The sequence below is a fragment of the Panthera tigris genome, chromosome A1, assembly GCF_018350195.1.
Source record: "Panthera tigris isolate Pti1 chromosome A1, P.tigris_Pti1_mat1.1, whole genome shotgun sequence".
Lineage (NCBI taxonomy): Eukaryota > Metazoa > Chordata > Mammalia > Carnivora > Felidae > Panthera > Panthera tigris.
Window position 1 is genome coordinate 22,801,181 of NC_056660.1, and position 18,911 is coordinate 22,820,091.

Genomic DNA, 18,911 nt, shown 5'->3' on the forward strand with positions numbered 1-18,911 from the left:
TTATTAAAACAATTTTTTTAATGTTTATTTTTGAGAGAGAGAGAGGGGCAGAGAGAGAGAGACAGAGACAGAGACAGAGACACAGAATCTGAAGCAGGATCCTGGCTCTGAGCTGTCAGCCCAGAGCCCGAGGCAGGGCTTGAACCCACAAACCATGAGATCATGACCTGAGCCTAAGTCAGATGCTTAACTGAGTGAGCCACCCAGGTGCCCCAAAACAACTTTTTATTTTAATCGTGGTGAAACATTCCCTTTATGTTGTTGTTTCTCTTGGTGTTTCCCCCTTTTTGACAACTCTGCTGATGAAATTTGGACTCTGTCTTTGAACATACCTAAGTTTTTTGAGGCCTGACATAATAATGGAAGGTTGCAAAAAAAAAAAAAAAAAAAAAAGGACAAGTCTACTGCCATGAAATCTTATTAAAAACATGTATTTTTGCTTTTATCAGAAATCAATATATTTTAAGATACATTTAAGATTTTGATTTAGAAGCAAGGGAAATGTTCAAATGTGTGGCTTTGTTGTTGTCTTTCAGCAATGATTACCACATCATCTTGGCCAATGTATTCACTAACCATAAAAGGAGAAAAATGTGCATTTCCTTAATAATATTGAGGATGAGTTGGCAAGTGATCTTGGAGCTCTGCGATGGGCTAAAAGGCGAAATGGAAGATGTTTTCACCTGCCAAGACTTGAGTTCAAGTCCTTAAAACTGTTCCTTTTCCAATAATTGCTACGACTTTTAATTGCAAAACTGGATAAGGAAGCTCCTGGCATGTATTTTATTTTAGACAGCAAACTATGGATGAAAAAACAGTGAGACATCAGGGAAGCAAAAGGCAAAGTTACGTATAACAATCTTGGTAGTTTAAGATACATTTTACCTACATGTTATGGTATGAATGAGGGCTCTGATAACAAGTCTAGGAACTCCAAGGGGTATGGATATTCCCTTTTTCTTATAGTGAAGGACGCTTTACATTGGATTTTATTTTATAATCCCAGGTAAAAAAAATGTTTCTGTATTCATTATTCATATGCCCTGCCTAGCACAAAAACTATTTATGTAAATTTAGAGAATATTAAGGAACATAATTTAAGAAATCCGAATATAAATTCTCAGCCTGTCTTTTATTGTTGAAGTACTGACCTTTCCTCTGGAAAGATGAACAGAAACTTTAATGAAGAACATAAACTCTGATGACTATGCGGATATAGTTGAGAGATTCTCAAATGGTAGTGGCCATGTCTGTCTACCTAGGGTTGGTCAGTTCAGCCCTTCATTGTAGTTAGGATTTTCTTGGCCCATAAGTGGAGTAACCATATGTTGTAGATTTTCTGGAACAGCCCCAATTAAAAATATTCTTTCCTGTTGTTCGACCGTGTGTCGGACCATGTGTTCTGATATTTTTTATGGAAAATGTGGTCAGCGTACCCATAATTTTCAATATTTCCCTAATGGGCCTTTCTTTCAAAGTACCCAGAGAAATCTGTCTGGGTTGGGGTATGAGTTCTACCCATTCTGTGATATTCAGCTGATGTCTTTGCATCTCTGTGAAGTCCAACCTGCCTTCTGCAACCATTTCCAGAAACTTCCCCTCTCTCATCCCCCACATCATCTACTGAATGTCACACCCTACCTAGCATTTGATTGTATGTCATCTTAAGTTGTTGTTATTGTTATATGTGGGTTAGTTTCATCTCCTCAACTACCTTGTACAGTCTGGAGGAAAGGAATATCATCTCAATTCCTCCCACAACCTCCCCAGTGCATCACTCAGTGCTGGGCTCCCATTTTTAAAAAAGAAAAAAACATTTTCTTTTTCTTTTGAGTTTTTTGTATCATTAAGGGAGAGACCCTTTGAAAAAGTCTCTACCCGAACCCTGCAATGAACCTATATATATTAGGCTATTAGTTAAACCCTCATTACCTTCTTATCAGGATTCAAATGTTGATTTTTAGCACCAGATTTCTATTTAAGGTATTTGAAAATAAACAAGTAAACATATATCTGAGGGAAGAGGGGAGTAGAAACCCAGCCCTTGGTTACTTATATGTGCTAAGTACAAAAGGTAAGTTTTAGGACTTTATTAATTTGTCCAAGACATAGTTAGACACAGAATTTTATAATTTCTTTTTCAGGAGTGTCTTCTTTTTACCCCCTCGCTACGGGGGACCTCCCAAGCTGTGGTGCTCTACTCTGTAAACATTTATTGCAAGGATTGCTTACGAGGGAAACACTAGATGATTGCTGCCAAATTCACATCTCTTGAAGCAGCCTTTCCCTGCACTCCAGCCAGCTAGTCACAAGCAGGTCAAGGGTGTAAGATGGGGGTTGGATGAAGGCATGTCAAGTTTGGGGACACTTGGGCAACACCAGGAATCAAGGAACCTTTTCAAAATATTCACAGCAGATGAGAAGGAGTAGGTTGGGGTGGGGACTCCCATGACCCAGATTGCAGAGAACCTGTGTTCCAGACATCTTGGTCCCAATGCCCTGTGGCACTCTGATAGGCCTTCCATCAGCTTGCCTCTATCACACTACACTCTCCTTCCCAAGACCCTATTCCTGTCAGTATTAACACTCATCTTTTTTCCAAGTAATGGGAATGTTTAAGAGAATTTAATTAACCATATGTATGCATTTAATGCATTAGATTTATAAGAGTTATTTAAGTACTTAGGAAAGGTTTTCCTCTTTGGGTTATAAATTTGCTCTGCAAGCATTTAAAACATTTAGAATAAAAATGGACTCTGTTAAGTTTATAAATGCAGTTCAAAATGTTTAAGGGGATGTAATTATCCAAGTTTGTAAATGATACTGATTGTTTAATTTAATTTCTTTACCATGAGCTAACCAAATATTAATCAAAGAAAAGTGAGAGAATTAATCTCAATTTGTGTAACAAGATTACTAATTTAAACTCAAAGGAAACCAAATTTTTAATTTTGTAACTTTATTTTTTTTTAATTTTGTAACTTTAAAAAATGGAATATCAATTAAATATTCCAATAAGTGCAAATGGTTTTTTCTACTCCTAAAGATTGATTTTCTGTTCAAGGCATAGAAAACAAGGGTGCCTAGGTGGCTCAGTCAATTAAGCATCTGACTCTTGATTTCGGCTCAGGTCATGATCTCACAGCTGTGAGATCAAGCCCCAAGTCAGGCTCTGCGCTGAGTGTGGAGCCTGCTTGGGATTCTCCACCTCTGTCTCTCTCTCTTTCTCTGTGCACTTCCCCAGCTTTCACGTGCCGGAATGGAATTTGTTCCCTGGATTTGTAAATAATCTATGTTAACCCAAGCCTGTTACTAAAGAAGTTACAGACTCTCTTTAGAGTTAGAGAAATATCTCATACCTGATACCTCCTCCTCTCCTCCCCACTCTCCCTCCCCACCTTAGTTTCTCTTCTTGGAGGCAATCCAAGCAAAATAAAGAATTGTGATGCCAGCAGATACAGACACAAGTGCAAAACCTAATGTCTTTGATATTGGGAAGGCTGAAACTTTACACTGCTCTCTTTTCACTTCAGGACTGTGCACTGCGCATCTAGAATTACAAACGAATCCACTACCATGGTACAGGCACACTGTGCTTGCTGAGGTGCCTGGCCACACTCAAGAGCTTCTTCCACGAACTTGCTGTCTTCATGCCACGGCGACCGAGCAGTAGCAGATGAAGCCTACACCGTGGCCAATCGTGATCATCTTACCCCGGAGATGGCTCCACACTGTTTTGGCTCTGGAGGCTTCTTGCTCTTCATACTTTTGTTAAGGAAAAAAAAAGATCCTACAACAGTACCTTCAAGATTAGTCCAACGGAAGAGTACCCTGTAATTGCAGACAAATTATAAAATACAAAAACGAACACAATGTACCATACACAGGTACTTATCAGTGTGTATCAAGATTTTTGTGCTATTATAAAACCTAAATAAAATTCATAAATTAATTAGATATTTGGATGCTAAAGCAGGTAAAACTTTTCCATTTATTTAATCAACCTCCTTTATCTTTTGTTTGACGTTATTAAAAGCATATGTTATATGTTTAAAGCCATAAAATAAATTGTTATAATAAAAGGGCCACTGTTTTTTCAGCTGCATACATTGGGATTTCAAATAAGAGTTTATATATATATATATATATATATATATATATATATATCTTAGTTTTTATAAAGTTTATTATTTATTTTTGAGAAATTGTGTGAGAGAGCATGAGCAGGGGAGGGGCAGAGAGAGAATCCCAAGCAGGTATGGACACCTGGGTGGCTCAATCTATTAAGGGTCCAACTCTTGATTTTGGCTCAGGTCATGATCTCAGGGTTTGTAAGTTTGAGCCCCCATTGCTTGGAATTCTCTCTCACTCTCTCTGCCCTCTCCTGTGAGCACTGATGTGCGTTCTTTCTCTCTCTCTCTCTCTCTCAACATAAGTAAATAAACTTAAAAAGAGAGAGAGAGAGAGAGAGAGAGAGAGAGTATCCCAAGCAGGCTCCACACTCTGTGCTGAGACTGATGTGGGGCTCAATCTCATGAACCATGAGATCATGACCTTAGTTAAAATTAAGACTTGGACACGCAACCAACTGAGCCACCCAGGTGCCCCAAGAGTTCATTTTTAGGAAGGATTCTCTGCTAAGGAAAGTTTGAAAAGCCACTGATTTATATCAAGTTAAGGGCTTCCTACTTTTCCTCTAGGACTCCAGTTCTTTGCCTTTTTATCTTTTGTAGCACAGCACCACTACCAACATACTCATTTCTTGAAGATTTTATATTTCCTTCCCCTTCAATAACCTGTAAAGGCTCCTCATAGATTACTGAACTAAATTCAATGTTTCCAGCTTGGCTTCCCAGGCGGAAATAATCTGACCTTACTCTGGTCTATCCAGATATGTTTTTTTGTAGCTACCCACACAGACCCTTGAGTCTGGGAAAGGTAACTGCGCTCTGCCCCTGCTTCCTTGTCTCCTGCCCTTGACATGTCTTGTTAATCCCCCGACATTGAACCACCAACCATCTATTGGGGTGGCCTATGAAAGGAAGCCCATTTGCCATCAGCTCTTTTCTACACCTCAATGCATCCTGCATCTTGGTTCATTGTGTCCTTAAGTCTGAGACTCTTTCCCTCCCCCTTTCGCCTACCCCAATTCCTCGTTATCCTTCATGGTTCCACACTGGTGGACCCTTTATTACCTACCTGAGTTCATGATGATCGCTTCGTCCCACAGGTTTATACTTAGTTTTGATTAATAGCTTTCTTTGTTCTGTGGTCTTCCCACCAGGATCACGAACTTCTGCATTTCTTCACAAGCTTACAGTGACCATCGCGACCTATTCCTGAAGGGTAGGAAGAGTTCTTAACTGCAATTATATGCCCTGAATTACCCTCAGTCCTGTCTGTCGCTCACTGATTCTGCAGTTTTCACCAAATCACTTAAACTTTCATAATCTCATTTTTCCCTCTGTAAAATGGGAACAATAAAATCTTTCATGTTTTAGAATATAGCTGTCATGGATGGAGAGGTCTGTTGCTTGTTTTGGCTAGCTACCTTACTAGAGTCACCATGGATGAAGAAATGAGTATCAGGTTGCTCTGGTTCAGAAATCCAATCTTATTAATCCACCCAGAGTTTGATGGGTTGTAAGAATCTGACTCCTGAGATTATAGCTCACAAGAGATTGGTGGTTCTCTTTGCTTTTTTTTTTTTTTTTGTTTTGTTTTGTTTTGTTTTAAGTAGGCTTCATGCTCAGTGTGGAGCCCAACGTTTGCCAACGTTAGGCTTGAACTCAACGTTGGGCTTGAACCCAAGTTGAGCTTGAACTCATGACCCTGATATCAAGACCTGAGCTGACATCAAGAGTCAGATGCTTAATGGACTGAGCCACTCAGTCACCCCTCTTTGCTTCTTTTCCACATTTTCTTCCTAGGTCATCTCTCTAATCTCAGGCACTGTTTGTATTTACACACCAGTGACCATCAAATATCTGCGGCAGTCTGGACCACTCTATTAAACTTCATTGCCATGTATCTAAATGGCCATTGGATAATTCTCATTTCCTCTGGGATCTCATATGCTTCACATATTCAAACTGAACTCTTGTTTACTTCGTAACACCTACATTCTCACCCACAGCCACATCAAATCTATCCCTCATTTACCCTTGCTCATCTTAGTGAATGGATGCACCTCTTCAAGCCAGTTGCTCAGGCTGGAATCCTGGAACTGCCTCTCCATCACTTCCAGTCTATCACCAAGGTCTAGTAATCCTATTCCTAAGCATATCATCACAAATCTGTCCTCTTATATCTACTCCCACCACTCTTGTCCCCATTAATGTTATCCCTTGTCTGGACTATCGCAAAATGCCCTATCTGGTCTATTCTTACTTTAATTTTTCCTCCAACCCATTCTTTCTGTAGCAATCAGAAGGATCTTTATAGAGCACAAATGACATCGTAAGTCATCTTATTTTTATAATTTGTACTCGAAATAATTCCCTACGGTTTCTGTGGCCTCCATGGCCCTTTGTGATCTGACCTGCTTCTCTCTCCAGGTCATTCCTGTGGCCTTTCTATCCCTTGACTCCTTCCAGTCTATATTGGCTCTTCTGATCCTCAAACACAACAAACTCTTTTTTAAAAGATTTTTTAAAATGTTTTTATTTATTTTTGAGACAGAGAGAGACAGAGCATGAACAGGGGAGGGTCAGAGAGAGAGGGAGACACAGAATCCGAAGCAGGCTCCAGGCTCTGAGCTGTCAGCACAGAGCCCGATGCAGGGCTTGAACTCACAGATCATGAGATCATGACCTGAGCTGAAGTCGGACGCTTAACTGATTGAGCCACCCAGGCACCCCAACACAACAAACTTTTTACTGCCTTCTGTCTGACAGCTTTCTCCTCATCCCATCATCTGGTTGACTCCTGGCTCCACGTAAAGTATCAGAAAAGCCAATCTTACTAATGCAGCACTGGGCAGGAGATGCAGTCGTGGTTTCATTTGTCTAATTACTTGTTTGTCTGTCTCCTCTCTGGACCGTAACATGAGGGCAGGCACTACTTACTGCCATGTGGTGCCGGCCAGAGAGGAGGGGCTCAATAAGTGTTCGATGAATGAATACTCATTTACTCGCTTTATAGCAATTAGTGTTCAAGTTGTTCCCTTTCCTGGTGCCTGCAAGGCTGATCAAAGAAAAAGTACTTGCTTGATAAGCATCGACAGTTAGAGCCAAAATATTTGCACGGTGTCAGGAGAAACTTTGTTCCACGAACTTTACCACTCTCATCTCCTACGAGCATCCCTCTTGATTAGATTGTGCTGGATAAACAATACTAACTTTTTCCTTCCTAGCTCTTCAGCTCCTCTGCCCCACTATTAGGTTTTTGTGATTACAAGCAATCGTGTTGTTTCAGACAGTTGGATCACAATACCATCGATTGGGTGATAGAATTACTCTGATACTAATAACAGTAATCAAAACCACAAACGTTTATATCATACTTTATGATTTTCTAAGTGCTCTTAATGTGCATTATCTCCTTTAATCTTGGAGACTGGGTCTGAAGATACATTTGCTACCTTGATTCATTTGGATGGATCCCCAAAGCTTTGTCTGAAGCAGCTTACATGTGGCCTGTCACCGAAGGAAGGACTACTTCAGCTCAGGGCTGGTGTGGGGCTTTTTTATATTGACTTTTGGTGGTTCCATCTCAAGACAGTGAATTTTCCTCACCACATCCTCAAATTCGGGAGACATTTACTGTATACAGCCCTCAATTTATCAACTATCATTCCTGCTAAGATTGTTAAGACAGATAAATGAGATAATAATAATAGCAAATATTTGTTTGAGTGCTATGTGCCAGACAATGTCTTAAGTGCTTTCCCCACACTAATTTATTCAGTCTTCATAACTGCTCCAACTTATAAGACATAAATAGCCTTGTTGTACCCATTTCTAAAAGGACAACTAAAACCCAAAAAGATGAAATAACTTGTCCCCTTGCTAATCACTGGGGAAGCTGGGATATGAACCCAGCAGACTGATTCTAGACTCCATGCTCACAGACAGTATACATATGGATGTTTATTCTTTAATAAAATAATAACATTTGTTCTTTTTTGAGTTTACCTATTTATTTTGAGAGAGGGAGAGAGAGAGAGAGCATGAGCAGAGGAGGAGCAGAGAAAGAGAAAGGGAGAGAGACAATCCCAAGCAGGCTCTGGGGCTGGAACTCACAAACCATGAGATCATGACCTGAGTAGAAATCAAGAGTCGGATGCTTAACCCACTGAACCACCCAGGCACCCCAATAATATTTGCCCTTTATGGACATTATTCCTTAATACACTTATCAAAATTTAAGGAGTGCTCACTGTGTGCCAGGCATTAAGGTTAGTTCAGGAACACCACTTGCCGTCTAGTGGGGAAGGTGGATTTGGATAAATGATCACGAGTGTGCCGTGTGTTAACAAAAATGAAGGACCACTGTGCTGTGGGGGCATAGAGCAGGGGACCTGGGCTCATCCGGGGTACAGAGAAGTTCTCTGTGAGGAAGGGACATTTTAACTGAAGCCTGGAGGACATGCACAAAAGGGAGGAGGGGAGACTTTCTGTGACTGCCTGAGGAACTAAGAGAGGTCGGTGTGGCTGGAGTTTCTAGAGCGGGGAGACAAGCAGTATGTGGTGATGCTGGAGAACAGAGGGCCAGGGATGCCATAATAAGGATTTGGTGTTTTATTCTAAGGGCCTTGGGCTGCTACTGAAGACTGCTTAGCTGCAGAGAGGAGAAGATAGAGGTCATTGGGAGGATTGTGCAGTCCCGCAGGAGAGGGAGGCTGGCAGGATGAGCAAGGATGGGGGCAGCAGGGACACAGGAAGTGGATGCAGCCAAAACAGATCCAGGAGGTAGAATGAGCAGAACCCGGCAATTGACTGGATGTAGAGGATGAGGGGGAAGGAGGAGTCAAGGTTTCTGACTCGAGTCAGGTTTTGATAACGGAAATAAAAATGGACAACAGAAACAGAAGCAGATTTGGATTCAGGGATTAACAGTGATGGATTGAATTTCAGGGGTGTTGACACTGAAGTGAATGTGCCCAGGAGGCACTTGGCTTGTAGGGGTTAGGAAAGAGGAATTTCTTTGACTCTAAGATAGACGTTTTTCTTTTTTTCTTTTTTAAAAGTTTATTTATTTACTTGTTTATTTATTTGTTTATTTAGAGAGCACACAAGTTGGGGAGGGGCAGAGAGAAAGAGAGGCAGAATCCCAAGCAGGCTGTGCACGGTCAGCACAGAGCCAGATGAAAAGGTTCTAACTCTTGAACCGTGAGACCATGACCTGAGCTGAGATCAAGAGTCAGGCACTTTGCTGACTGTGCCATGCAGGTGCCCCTAAGATAGACATTTTTCATGTTTACTACTTCTGAAATTAGAATGTGGCTTAAAAATAGTTTATTAAAATAGTGTTTTAATGGTGAACTATAATTGATGATGTCTTAAAATAGACAATAGTCTGTAAAATAAGACTATTTCATAAAAACATAGCTAATTTGGGGGTACCTGGGTGTTTTGGTCCATTAAGTGACCAACTCTTGATTTCAGCTCAGGTTATGATCTCACGGTTCATGAATTCAAGCCCTGCATCAGGCTCTGCGCTGACAGTGTGGAGCCTGCTTGGGATTCTGTGTGTGTGTGTGTGTGTGTGTGTGTGTGTGTGTGTGTCTGCCCCTCCCCCACTCACTCTGTCTCTCAAAAATGAATAGATACTCTTTAAAAAAAGTAACTAATTTGTATTTAATGATTTTTGAGAAATCAGAGAAGGACAGACTTTAAAACACTCTTTTATCTTAAATTAAAAAAAAAGGTCACATTCAATGAAAGTAAAATTCAGCAGTAGCACTAAATTTTAGCACAAATGCCAAGCTGGTAAAGTTCAAGTAATGAAGCTTTAATCATAACTGTTAGGAGCTTGAGGTGTCTGTTCTTTCTAAGTCCATGCCATCCATTCCTTCTTCCCGTTTCTACCTCCAACACGATTTTGCCTCCGGGTTAACTTGATGTTAACTTGATTAGCTGTCTCTGGCTCCACATTACAAAGGTATGCTTTGTCAACCTTGGATAGAATAATGTGCCTTTGAAATTCAATCTATCATCCCTTTTTCCCAGACTGTAAAATGCTGAACCTTTTCCTGTAACTATGGCAATGTTTCCCATACCCTGCCCCACCCCCACCCCCCTCAACCACACATGTGAGACAAGAGCTAAAGAAAGAGTTATGTTAGTTTAGGAGAAGAAAAAGACTTAGTGACATCCCTTTCTCAAATCCTACATCATTCAGTCTCTGAGTTGTATTTTGGCCAATATGCTATGTTCCATTGTTAATTTAATATTCATAACTGTGCATATAACCTTCCCAATTAGATTTTCACTTGGCAGGGAAACAAACAGCCATAGCTACTCCCTACATTCCTTGGTTACAGTCTTTACCTGGCTTTTTGCTCCAATTCCACCAGATCATTGTGGGTCTTTCAATTAAGACCCGGGTCTTGCACAGAGACCTCGCACTTTGGCCTAGTACAGCCAAAGCTCAAGGGAGCTTTTCATTTTAAGGTTATTCATTTTATTTTGAGAGACAGAGAAAGAGAGCACGAGTGGGGAGGGGCAGAGAGAAAGTGAGAGACAGAGAATCCCAAGGAGGCTCAGGCACTGTCGGCCCAAAGCCCGTCACAGGCTCAAACCCTCTAACCGTGAGATCATGACCGGAGCCGAAGAATCAGACGCCTAACCAGCTGAGCCACCCAGGCGCCCTTCAAGGTTAACTTTTTATTGCAACAAAATACACAGGGCACAAAATTTATCATCTTAATCATTTTTAAATTTACAGTTCGGTGGTGGCAGATAGATTCATCATGCTACCCAACTATCACCACCATCCATCTCTCATGGAAACTTTTATGAATTCTGTGTGTCTTCCTTGTGCAGGGGCCACGCTAATCTCTGTATTGTTCCCATTTTAGTATATTTGCTGCTGAAGCCAGCACTCTCAAGAAAACTTTTAAAAACAAAACTTTACTTCCCAACTTGCCTATGGGGCCAGCATTACCCTAATACCCAAACCAGATAAAAATACAACAAAGAAAATTACAGACTAATAAATAGCTCTCATGAACACAGATGCAAAAATCCTCAACAAAATAATAGCAAATCGAACCCAACAATGTATAAAAATAATTATACGCTGTGACCAAGTTGGATTTATTCCAGAAACGCAAGACTGGTTCAACATTTGAAAATCAACGAATGTAATCCACCGTATCAACAGACTAAAGAAAAGAAATCATATGATCATATCGATTGATGCAGAAAAAGCATTGACAAAATCTAACACCTATTTATGATGAAAACTCTCAGCAAACCTAGGAATAAAGAGAAACTTTCTCAACATGATTTTTAAAAATCTACAAAAAAACCTATGTTCAACATCCTACCTAATTGTGAGAAAATGTGTACCGTTTTTAAGGTTGGGAAAAAGGCAAGTATGTCCTCTCTCACCACTCCTATTTAGCAACACACTGAAACTCCTAGCTAGTGCAATAAGACAATAGAAGGAAATAAAAGGTAAATAGTTTGAGAAGGAAGAACTAAAACAGATCTTTACTCAGAAACAAAGGTAGGCACCTCAAGTCCCTTTTAGAATTTGTAGACTTTTAAAAATTGCATATTTGTTTTCTAGTTCAAAGATTTCTACTGTTATTTTTATTATTGCTTTCTTTCTATTTCCTTGTGTTTAAGTTGCTGTTCTTTTTTTAGCTTCTTAAGATGAAAGCTTAAATCATGTGGATTTTCGATTTTTGCTCTTCTCAAATATATACAATTAAAGCTATGAATTTCCCTGAGTCCTGCATTATCTGCACCCCAAATGTTTTGATATGTCATATTTTCATTATTATTCCATTGGAAATAATTTATAATTTCACTGCAATTATTTCTTAGACCTACAAGCTGTTTTAAAATGTGTTGCTTATGGAACACCTGGGTGGCTCAGTTGGTTGGGTGACAGACTCTTGATTTCAGGTCGTGATCTTGAGGTTTGTGGGATTGAGCCCTACGTTGGCCCTACCTGGGCCTGCATTGGGCTTTGAGCTGTCAACACGGAGGCTGCTTGGTATTCTCTCTGTTCTTCACTCTCTGCCCCTCCCCTGCTTGCTCTCTCTCTCTCTTTCAAAATAAATAAATAAACATTAAAAAATGTGTTGTTTAAGAAACAAAACAGATGAACGTATGGGAAGGGTGGGGGGAAGAGAAGAGAGGGAAACAAACCACAAGAAACTCTTAAAAATTTGTTTTTAATGTTTATTTATTTTTGAGAGAGAGAGAGAGAGAGAGGGAGAAAACATGAGTGGGGGAGGGGTGAGAGAGTGGGGGACAGAGGATCTGAAGCAGGCTCTGTGCTGACAGCAGAGAGGGCTCAAACTCACAAACCGTGAGATCATGACCTGAGCCAAGGCTAGACGCTTAACGGACTGAACCACACAGCAGCCAAAACCACAAGAGACTCTTAACGATAGAGAACATACTGAGGGTTGATGGAGGGAGGTGAGTGGGGGATGGGCTAGACCGGGGATGGGTACTAAGAAGGACACTTGTGATGAGCTCTGGGTGTTGTATGTAAGTGATGAATCATTGAATTCTACTCCTGAAACCAATATTGCATTGTATGTTAACTAAGATTTAAAGAAAAATAAAAATGTGTTGCTTAATTTTCAAACATTTGCTTCCTTTCATTGATTTCTAGTTTGATTCCACTGTAGTCAAAAAAACACATTTTGTATGACCTCAGTCCTTAGGAATTGTTTGAGCCTTGCTCTATGGCCTAGCTGACAGTCCATTTTGCTAAGTGCTCATAAGCTCTTGAAAACATGTATGTGGCAGTTGGTAAGTGCAAAGTTCTGTATATGTCAGGCCGATTTGGTTGTTCTTGTTGTTCAGGTTTTCTATATCCTTACTGATTTTTTGTGTGCTTGTCCTATCTACTATGGAAAGAGGTGCGAAAATCTCCCATGATTGTTAATTTATCCGTTTCTTCTTTTCTGTCAACTTTGCTTAGCATATATTGAAACTATGCTACATTTTTCACCAGTTAATGATACGTTATAAATTATTAGGTGCGTGCAAATTGAGGACTCTTTTATCTTATGTGAATTGACATTTTTATCATTATGAAATGTCTCTTTTTCATCTCTAGAAATATTTCTGCCCCTGAAGTCTTTGTTGTCTGATACTAATATAGCTACACCAACTTTCTTTTGGTCAGTGTTGGCATGGCATATTTTTTTGTCCATTCTTTTTTCTTTAAAACTTTGTGTTTTTATATTTAAGTTGGGTCTGTAGTAAATAGCCCATCTATTTTGCTTTTTTTATCCAAAAGCAATTTTGGCCTTTTAATTGGATAAGCATCTATTAACATTGAATGTAATTATTGAAATGTTTATATTTACTATCTTGTTATATGTTTCTATTTCTGTTCTTTATTCCTTTATTTCTTCTTTCTTGTCTGTTTTTGGGAGAAGAATCAGGTACTTTTTTTTTTATTATTCTATTTTTTCAATCCTATTTTAGCCTACTGGTTATTAGCTTTTAGAGGCTCTGGATTATTGTGTGTGTGTGTGTGTGTGTGTGTGTGTGTGTGTTTTAAAAGAAAGGCAAATGGTGCAGACAGGTCACCTTAATCCTGTCAAGGATTGGTTTTAGGCTTTGTTAGAATTGGTCCTTTGGGTTTACCTGCATTACCAAGCTATGGTCTTTCTGGGGTCTCAATCAGAGGTTGGGTGTTGCTATTTCTCATTGGTGGGCCTTGTACTCCACCCTCAATCTCTTCAGTCTCTGCTGCTGTAAAATCTTTGCACAGAGCTTCAGCCACCCAGCTGCTGCTTTCTGTTAGCTTTCCTGTGGTTGCGGCTGCACAGGCTTAGCTTGGGAGTTAGCAAACATCTCCATGGGAGATCGCGTCTAGCCTTCAGGGTTCACTTGTCTGTAGTTCCCTCCTCTGTGAGATTTTACCACCTACATCCCAGCCACTTTGGCACCTTTGAACTGCAATCTGTCTCCTCAGCCCAATGGAATAATCAAGTTAACAGCTACTTACTCTATTCCCTGCCCTGTGAATCGGCCAGAGTGTACATGTGCTTGATGTGTTTACCTTCTCTTCGGGATCGTCTTGGTTACCCTTCAATGCCTTCAAATGCTTGTGTTACATGTTCTGTCCAGCTGTTAATAGTTGTTTTCAGCGGGATAGTTGGTTCAATATAAACTATTCTGTGATGGCTGGAATCATCAGTTTTCCTCTATTGCAATTTGGGACACTCTGTATTATAAACAAAATATCTAAAACAACTCAAGAACTCTGAAATCTAAAAATTTAAAAACTCTATCACCATCCTCAAGGGTTTCCAACTCAGCATTCTATTTAGATTGAATGCTCTTCCTTTCTCATCTTCAGTTTGGTTTTTTGACAGGAGCTTTGTACTCGGACTGAGAAAGCGAAGGTTTGGTTTCTAGACTTCTATATAAAAATTATATAATCCTGGACAAAACTCTTCCTTTTACCACCTTGGTTTTATAATTAGTCAAGGAGGATGGCCATTAATGCCTGCCTGCCTTAACTCTTTTCAGGAACAAGCAAGACAATTCTTCCCCTGTCTTCCTAACAGAGATGGTGTTCCATCAGCTTAACCATGAAAGCAAGGTTCACAAGGGTGCCATCCCCATAGAGACATGGAGGCTTTCACAATTTTTCAGCTCTTGGAGAATTTCTTTTCATGCCCTATTTTTCTTTTTCTCGCCTTAATTAGAGCTGTGAATCAGACACAGATACGATTGCTGTTTCTTCCGCCATCTGGGTCAGATTGTCCTGCCTAACCCTTAGAATAAAAAAGAACACAGGTGTTTGAGTGGGATGTTGGTTTGGGAGAGCTGGCTGGCCCAGTGAGCCTGACCAGAGACCACTTCCTGTAGACAGGCCATAGAGGAACCCAAACTATCAGAAAGGTTTTTGCTCAGTTTGGAAACAGAATAGAAAAAGCCATTTATGTGATTCCAAGACCAAATGGCATTAAGCTTGGACAGCCAGATGGGTATGTTGTTATGAGTGGAATTATGTTTTAGCCTTAATTTTTGGGCTTGATGGGGCAAGGCTTTAGTGGCACAACTCCACTTTGTCTCTGACTCTGCTTTTTCTAGGTTTTATCTCTGACTAATCCCCTTCTGGTTGGGAGAGCTTTGTTTAGGTATTTTACTAAAGTCAACCCAGTTGGTGTCTTGCTGTCCATTCATGTTCAACTCACATCTCTGCTCAGATGCTTTATGTGCTCAGTTTACAGATTGGCTCTTCCAACATTGTTGCTTCCTGTTCCTAAATTTGGGGAGAAGACCTATTATAACCTCCGTGTCCAGACCTATTACATAGGTTATTTATATATTTATCTCCTTTGACCTTCACACCAGGTTCTTTATATATTTACGTCCTTTGACCTTCACCCCAGTCTGGAAGGTCATCACGTTCCTTTTACAGATTTAGAAACTGAGGATCACAGAGACTAAGACATCTGTTCAAGTTCACAAAGCTTGAATGGTACAGAGAATGTTCAAACTCAGGTCTGACCTCAAACTCCGAGTTCTGCCTTCTGCTGTTGCTGCAAAGTAAGTACTACATGGGTGAATCACTCAAATTCTCATGTCACCTGCAGAAGAAAAGGGACCTAAAAAATAGTGATTTAGTCAAAGTACCCTCCAATCTAGCATACCTTCATGCCTTTCTATCTTAATTCATGTGTCTCTTCCTAGAATTCTGCTCCTATTTACTGAGTACTTACTATGCTGAGAACACATCGAGTATGAGTAGGGACAACCTACTCATACTCATTTAACAGCTTGTTAAATTACGACATTTTTCATCTTCCAAATGTGCATAACTTTTGACCAGCTGTTCTACTTTAGGAATTATACACATATGCTCATAAAGCTACAGTCTAAGCATATTGATAAACATATAAAGAAATGCAAAGTCTGCAACTTCAAATTGATTTAAATCCATAAACAAATAAAAAACTACTATCATTCAGGTTTCTACCTGAACCAGTAGTGTGCGTGTGTATGTGTGTGTGTATTATACTGTTTTATTCATGACAGAGAGATTTATTACAAGGAGTTGGCTTATGCAATTGTGTAGCTGGCTAGGCAAGTCTGAAATCTGTAAGGTAGGTCAGCAGGAAGGGGAGGCTGGAAAATTTTAGGCAGGAGCTGATGCTATAATTCCACAGGTGGATTTCTTTTCCCTCAGAGAAACTGCAGGTTTGCTTTATTTTTATTTTTATTTTTTTTAACGTTTATTTTATTATTAAGAGACAGAGCGTGAATAGGGGAGGGGCAGAGAGAGAGGGAGACACAGAATCTGAAGCAGGCTCCAGGCTCTGAGCTGTCAGCACAGAGCCCAGTGCAGGGCTTGAATTCATGGACCCCGAGATCATGACCTGAGCCGAAGTTGGATGCTTAACCGACTGAGCTACCCAGGTGCCCCAAAAGTAATCCCCCTTTACTTAAAGTCAATTTAAGTAGATTTTAATCCCACATACAGAATGCCTTCACAGCAACACCTAGATTGGTGTTTGAATGATGGGGTACTATAGCCTGACCACAGCATAAAACAAACTAGCACAAGAGGGTAAACTATCAATAGAAATGGTAAATAGAGATGATCAGCAAACTATAGTAATATGGAAAAACATTTTAAAAACAGGTTAAAATATGTTACTAAAGTACGTTGTTAAAGCATGCATTCAGTGGAAGAAACAGAGAAGCTAAATCAAAGTGTTTAAATAATAAATTTATTGGTTTACAGCACAGGAAAACCAGAAATAGGGTGGAGTGCTTTGGCTCTGGCCATCTGTATGGCCCTCTGTCCTTTGCTGGCTCCATGCTCTGTTGCTTGACAGGTGGCTGCCCTAGTTCCAGGCCTCATCTGCATGAGGAAGAGAGAGATCATATCTTCCTATTACTCTCTGAAGAGTAAGAAATTTATTAAGTGCCTCCAGCAAACCTCCTTTTAAATCCCATTGACCTGAGTTGATCATGGGTCCATATTTGGGCTAATCTTGTGACTAGTGAATACCATGCACTAATAGACTTAGCCTTGAGATCCAGAGTCAGTCGGTAATGAGGGGAATGGAAGGTCATGATTGCCTTAGGCTATAGCCTCCTGATCTTTTTGACAAGTAATAGTGCCCATATGGCTGACAGACTGGAACAGCTCAAAGCAAGTGCCCTGGGGCTCCAGACCTCCCAGGGTCCACCTGGCTATCTCAAGGGATAAATATCTCTACACACCAATGGGTAGCAACTTGCATGTTGCATTAGACCAATTAGGAACCACCCCCTAGGGAAGGAGTCTATCCCCAAACTATGAGACTTCTACCCAGTGGAGGAAGAGTGGACTGGTTAGTAATAACATAATGGATAATAAGGAGAGGGGAGCATACAAGAAGGGTCCAAAGATGTTTTCCAAGGTTCCAGTTTCAGTAACTGGGTAGACGCCAGTGTGTAAACTAGAGCTGGACAGTATTGGCTCATGAAGCAAACTTTTTGTGTCCTGCCTCAATTCTGTATTAAGTGATGTCTCAGAAATTGACAAATGCCACAAATCAGTGTTTTCCTCTAGAAATCAGTTTTTAAGCCTTTACCAGCACATGAAGGGAGTGTCATGTCCCAAGATAGACACACTCGTGATGCAACAGGTTTGCTTTTTATTTACCTGTTGGGAATCCTGCTCATTGTTTTTTTAAATTGAGGTGAAATTCACATAATGTAAAATTCACCATCTTACTCATCCTTTTTTGAAGTGTATTCAAGCTCATGGTTATTGTATCTTTATTGATTATAACATTTTATTTTTGAGAAGGTAACACATTTATGTTCAGAAGGTACAAAAGAATATCCAATAAAAAGCAGCCCTCCTGTTTCTGTTGCCCAGCCATCTAATTTCCTTCCCTCGACAAAACCCAGGGTAATGGATCTTTAGGGATACTTTCTGAAAATTCTTAAATAAATCAATTCTTAGAATATTTTTAACCACACACACTGCTCTGGCCTTGCTTTCCTTTATCTAACAAAACATCTTGGGTGATTCCAAAACCAAACAAAGACCTCACTAAAAAGGAGAACTACAGATCTATTTCCCTGATGAACACGGATGCAAAAATCCTCAACTCTTAAGATACTAGTCAATCAGACCCAACAATACATTAAAAGAATTATTCACCACAGTCAAGTGGGATTTATACCTGGGATGCAGGGCTGGTTCAATATCCACAAATCAATCAATGTGACACATTGCATTAATAAAAGAAAGGACAGGAACCGCATGGCCCTCTCAATAGATGCAGAGTAAGCATTTGACAAAATACAGCATCGTTTCTTGATAAAAATCCTCAAGAAAGTAGGGATAGAAGGATTATACCTCAAGATCATAAACGCCATATATAAGAGTCCCACTGCTAATATCACCCTCAATGGGGAAAAACTGAGAGCTTTCCCCCTAAGGTCAAGAACACGACAGGGATGTTTGCTTTCACCACTGTTATTCAACATAGTATTGGAAGTCTTAGCCTCAGCAATCAGACAACACAAAGAAATAAAAGGCATCCAAATCATCAAGGAGGAAGTCAAGTTTTCACTCTTCGCAGACAACATGTTACTGTATGTGGAAAACTCAAAAGATTCCACCAAAAAACCGCTAGAACTGATCCATGAATTGAGCAAAGTCACAGGATATAAAATCAATGCACAGAAATCAGTTGCATTTCTATACTCTAATAATAAAGCAACAGAAAGAGAAATCAAGAAATTGATCCA

At 40.0% G+C, this 18,911-nt stretch overlaps 1 pseudogene; it reads right to left on the reverse strand.

The window, feature by feature from the left end:
* Nucleotides 1-10,943: 10,943 nt before the first annotated feature.
* On the reverse strand, nt 10,944-11,043 carry LOC122232130 (annotated as a pseudogene).
* Nucleotides 11,044-18,911: the final 7,868 nt, after the last annotated feature.